This window comes from Armigeres subalbatus, chromosome 2 (genome assembly GCF_024139115.2).
Source record: "Armigeres subalbatus isolate Guangzhou_Male chromosome 2, GZ_Asu_2, whole genome shotgun sequence".
Lineage (NCBI taxonomy): Eukaryota > Metazoa > Arthropoda > Insecta > Diptera > Culicidae > Armigeres > Armigeres subalbatus.
Window position 1 is genome coordinate 406642054 of NC_085140.1, and position 6000 is coordinate 406648053.

The following is a 6000-nucleotide window of genomic DNA, read 5'->3' on the forward strand; positions in this document are numbered from 1 at the left end:
TTTGGTTCAAACCATGATTGGATACCCTACTTCATTAAAATGATTATTGCACTAAAATTAAGGATCTAGTTTGCCGCAAAAAGTACTCAAATAGATAGGTGAACTTGTTTCCCACAAGTTGTTTCAAAAGATGATGAAGGATTACTCCTAACTTTAACGAAGTCATTCTTTTATTAAGGAGCCTTCCTTAGCCATGCGGTAAGATGTGCGACTACGAATGCAGGACCATGTTGAAAGTGGCTGGATTCGGCCCGGTCTAGGAAAAAATCGACTTTCCTGGTCATAAAAGTACCACGAAGCTAATCTAACATTGCTTAAATTCGGCGAAATTCCGAGGAATTTCGTTTCGAATCACCTGAAACGAAATTTTTCGAAATACTGCAAATCCTTACTTACTAGGCTGTTCAGGATAAAGAAGTTAACATTGATGGTTAACGCCCTATGTGACCGAACAGATGCAATGCAAATGGTTCGTATAAATATCATTGTAATGCACTGAAAAGTTGCAAAACAGAATGTGCTTACTCTCTGAACTGAAATTAAAGTCATCTGTTCATTATTCAGATTATTCAGAAAATATTAGTGAAAAACATGGTGGTGCTATTTTTATTTCGCTTAGTGTATGTCACCATACTGGCTAGAGTTTTGCTTTGATTGCGGTTTCACTTGACAGTAAGTTAAAATTGCAATATGATTTTGAATTCAACATATTGCTGTATGAAGGGTTAAAAATGGGGGTGGTGGACCTGTAAGCAGAGACACTTACACGAAACCCACGGGAAAATGAGAATCTCTTTCCCGCAGAATGATCCAACAAAAAGAATAATGAAATTTTCAATACTTGTCAACCCAAGTAACAATTGCAATGCTTCTAATACTGTTGCTAGTTTTATAGAGGTTTTATAATAGCGTGCTCAAAAGCTTAAGGTTTTATTTTGGTTTTATACAGTTGCCATTTAATTAGATCCGCAACAGTACTAGAACACAAAATCGTGTTTTGACTTCCAATTTAAAACCTCGGGTTCTAGGTTCTATATTGCTCTTGCATTCCTCTTCAGAACTTTAAAATGGAACTAACATAAAACCAGCGAGTAAGTTATATTATGGTTTTGGTCAAGACTTACATAAGCTGTCAAGGACCCGTAATGCTGGGTAGACACCTTTACGTGGTGTGTTACGGGGTAAGATCTACCACGGTTACATTGTCAGCTACAGGCAAATCCTGACCCAACGAATACCTTCCTCATTATCCAACTCCGTGGTACTTATGAGGGTGTCGCTAAGTCGGTGGCCTCTCGTTAAGTAAGTACTGCATCAACACTTCCTTCCTCTCCCTAGTTACGGTGAAGATGGGCGTGGCCAGGAGTAGTAATCCTCATGCTTTTGTTATTTTTGTTTAAGACTGGAATCAAGGACCACTCCCCTTCTTGATTTCTGATAGCATTCTAGATAAGGATCTCAAAAGTAAAACATGAGTATCACTAGTGTCCAATCTACGAATTACACCGTAACAATGCTAATGCTAAAAGACTTACATAAGCTGTCAAGCTTTATAAAGTACTGTGAAAAACCCACATAAAACTTTCACTCTTGAAGAAGACCTATATAGGAACATGAAGTTTTGAACTTTTACATTTGATAAATACACGAATTTCTAATCCAGCATAAATTGTTTGGCCATACTAAAGATTTTTTTCTCATTTTGCAGGCAGAAAGAAATTAAATCATGACAGTATTTTTATCGACTCAAATTATTGCATAAATTCGGTATTGGCGTAAATAGCCCCGATGACTAGGGGGGCTATAGTGGTAATGTAATAAATATGGTTTAGCCTCTTTAGGTAATTGCGGGTCAATCACACTCATCCATATCTATTCGTTTTTCTCATGCACGTGCTTTCTGTTGTAGCCCACATCGAAGGGTGTTTGTTTACCAGCCGATGATTGCTACAACGACTCAATTTGACAGCGTATGGGTATTGCGTCTACGTGTAGTAGCGCTCGGTTTTGTCCCGCACACACCGCAATATGTGACGGATCGCTGTCAGGTTCCCACCGGTAGGTAGTGGATATTTCATAAATATTCTAACTATCTCAAATAAAAAAAATGCAACATTCCTCCAAGGATGGACATTAGACTGGCCCAGGATACAAAAAGTCGTCCGATTCTTCGGGGCACCCCCCAGGATTTTGCCTTTAGGTAAGAAAATCATTCTCTGAAAATTTCAGTCTGATCGGTTATTGCATAAGCTGGCGCAATTGATTTGAAGTTAATATGGGGGTTTCAGCCGAAATATATGGGAAAATACACCTTTGTTACTATTTCGTACAGGAAATTGGATGGAAAAGCCCGATTGAGCCCAGATTTGCAGGAAATGAAGTTAACATGCCAATGAACAATTCTACATAAAATTCTACTATGATGAAATAAACTTTAAATTAGTTTTTAGCTGATTTAAATGTTCCAGCAACTCCAACGGAAATGTTTCAAGGATTCCAATGAGAATCTTCTAGAGATCCTCCGGATGGAATCTATCCAGATTCCAAATGGAATGTTCCTGGAGTTCCAACGGGAATGTTCCAGAGATTCCATCGGAAATACTCCATGAATTCCAACGTGAATATTTCAGGGATTTCGTGAGCAATGTTCCAGGGATGTAGAAGCAAATCGTATAAGGATTTCAAAGCAATCTGACGAGAGATCCCAAAGCAAATCATCAGGAGGGACTTCGAATTAATCCACCAGGGATTAAAAAAAAACCTCTCCAGCGATTCCGAATGGAATTCTCGTGGGATGTTGAAGCAAATCTTTGAGGGATTCCGAAGCAAATTAGCGAAGGATTTCGAAGCAATTCGTTGAATTTTTTCGAAGCAATTCGTCTAGGGATTCCGGAGTAAATCTTCGAGGGAGGCCGAACAAAATCTTCGAGGAATTCCAAAGCAAACCGTCGATATATTCCGTAACGAATCGTCGAATGATTCCAAATCAATTCGTCGAAGCAAATCTCCGAACGACTCCGAAACAAATCTTCGAACGATTCTGGAGGAATTCCGAAGCAAATCAACGAGAGATTCTGAAGCAAATCCTCCATGGATTATGAAGGGTATCCCTCAACGAGGCCGAAAAGAATCCAGTGTTGGTGGGCTATGTTGGGAATTCCTCTTGGATTCTGATGAGAATATTTCTCGAATGCTCTCATGCTGCTATAGCCTAAAGACAAGCGGAAGTCCGCTGGAAAACTGTCACTCTAGTCCAAGATGAATACAAAGTGGTGTATTCATCTTGCTCTAGTCCGTGATGGATGATGACATGTCTTTGATTGCTGGCGAAGTAGCACGATTGCTTTGATTGATATTTTGGTGGCTCTCCGTTGTCGTTCATATCAAGCCTACTCAAGCCTCAAATAAATTAGAGGAACTGTTCCGTTTTCCATCGAACTGAACAACTGAACATCTCATCGCAAAACAAAGAAATACAGAAAAATATATAAAGCATTTTAGAGAGAAATACAGTGAGAAACAAGCTCATTCATTTATCTTCCACTCATTATGACAGGGTGAATATGGGAGATAACACTTTTGTCTTCAAACTTTTCCAGTAATTCATTATGCTATCCAGATTTCCACGCTCGCCATAATGGCGGATGCTATAAAAAATGACAAGAACTGTTTCCAGACACTGAACTGCATTGATTTAAACTCTTATTTTTGTTAAATACCTTGGCTGCACAGCACATGTTTCGAAACAAACAAATTGATATGAAATTTGCGAAAAGGAATCCACGTGTCTTGGAGGGACTCGATCCCTCATCCTCTTACTCTCTAGATAGGCGTGATAACCCCTGCACAACAATACCACTTACAGGTTACGTTTGCGGAAAAGCCATAAGAATCCGAGTACCAACCTCCACCACGGATAGCTTCTTTTTGCAAATTGAACGTCTAAAGAACGCTATACAACTGATACAACCTCGCTCGTTACTTGGGAAGTTTTCCACGGGATGGTTTGATTGAAGAAAGGCGCGTTAACAGATTAACAACTGTTATCCGTTCGCCCTGAAAATACGCATTTTATAATTTCGTTCTACATCCGTCCCCTACAAATGTCAATAATAAGATGATATCGACTGTAAAATATAATACTTAGAATTGCATATCCGCTTAGTGTGAAACACGGCAGAGCCTGCTGGATAAACGAACAAGTTAGAAAAAAAATCAGATTTAAGAAAGACTGCTATGTGATCACTTCTGAACTCAAATTTAACTTCACTTCAATGTTTATAGCCTATCAAATGCTCCAAAAAAGTTCTACATCATATTTATGACCATATTCTTCAACATGAAAGAAGCAAAGTCACCTCAAAACAGCTGCATCACGCGAAAAATTAATATTCCTTGCAACATCTTCATCGTCAGTCATTCTAGCTATGTGCCACTGTCACGAAAGACCATGCCTCCAAGAGGAGTGCCGTTCCATTTGGGAAATTCAAGCGGTGACGTCATAGTACGAAACCATAGGCGGAAAATGTCGAAGATGAACCGTAGCATATATGCTGGAAAAGCTGTTATAATGGCATGATTTTCATCATATGGTCTCCATTGAGAGTTGTCTGATGGTATACGTTATTCCGCATTTGCTGTTTCAGTAGACACCAGTTGCTAACTTTGCAAAAGCTTCAAAGTGCCAGTAAGAGAATTCACATTGGGAGCTCTCTTTGTTATAAATTACGAAATCGTTATCAATGCTGCTTCTTGAGAGTTATGCATGTTGATGGAATCTGCTTCAGTTGTGCATTTAAATTCTCAGGAAGTCTTACCTAGAATAAGTCAATATTAGAAGAAATATGTTCACAGCAATTTTTTTCATTGTTACTTTCATTTGAAAACATATACGACATACTTCCACATTGATTAAAGATACTGATATGTACAGAAGGCTCAAAATGAAATGAATTAATGTAGGGTATAAAACATGCCCTTGAATTAGAATTTTAATAACCCTCACTTAGTGTAAGGTTTTATTTGCTTCGGTGTTTCTTCAAGTTTCTTAGATTCAAATGTTTCGGTCGCATCCCATAACCTTTTTTTCCTTTAACTAGTGAATTAAAATTCAGATAACAGCTCCATTTGGAATGTAGACCCATCGAAGAAGAAGAAGAAGATTAGCGTGATTTCATAGCTATTGACCACAGAGCTCACAAAACAATGTCGATGGAAAAATAGAAATGACTCGATGTCGTATTTTGGCAATGATATTTTCCCGACCCATAAATATCAACATTTCAACTATTAGTCATTTACCTACTTTTCTTCTTTTGCACAAGCACTTTATTTCTGCTGTATTAAATGGGTCACTACACAAAACCGCTCCCATATATAGAACGCTATACACCGATATAGTTCAACAGTTTTCCATTCACACACCGGCACCGTTCACACTATTGTTGAATTTCCCTCACCCCATGCGACGTTATCAGCTGCTCGACAATCCGCGCTGATATCCATTCACCTTTTTCCTGCTACCGTCTTCATAAACACACAATCCTAATACATTAGCGAAACTTTCTATCCGTCCCGTTGGAGCCGCGACTAACGATGACGTAGACGTCGTCGCCGTTGCTGATGGAGTTGAGCTTTGCAGTCAGCCATGTAGCGAGCGCGATTAGACTTCCTTCACCAGCGAAGACCGTACCACGAATGGGGCTAGGCTCCGTGCGCTCTTTGGAGACCATAACAAACCAGCCATCGAATCACTACCTTTCCCTTCCCCGGGTCCCCTAATCATGTCCCCGTCTTATCGATTCCGACCAAGTGTCACCTCTCTCGCTGTTGCTTTTCTAGTACTGGATTTGCGCCTTTGAGACGGCGGCTTGTCCTGTTGCCGTGAGCCACTCGCATTACTTCACCCATAGTAATAGTCCTTTCTATCCACGGCCATACGCGGTAGCCGTCGTCGAGTCAAATCAAGGCTGTACGAAACTTTCGTTGATACACACACAA

General features: G+C 39.6%; 1 protein-coding gene across 2 annotated transcripts in view; it reads right to left on the bottom strand.

Annotated features, from left to right (window-relative positions):
• The window catches only part of LOC134217591 (plasmanylethanolamine desaturase 1), a 45172-nt gene extending 39373 nt beyond the window's left edge, over positions 1-5799 (bottom strand). Inside the window, exon 1 of one of the 2 annotated variants that reach the window (XM_062696368.1) lies at positions 5306-5799. The gene's annotated coding sequence lies outside the window, so the exon portion shown is untranslated. Of the gene's footprint in view, positions 1-5301 lie in introns of both variants that reach the window. The other variant, XM_062696369.1, reaches the window with a different exon arrangement.
• Between the last annotated feature and the right edge of the window lie 201 nt (positions 5800-6000).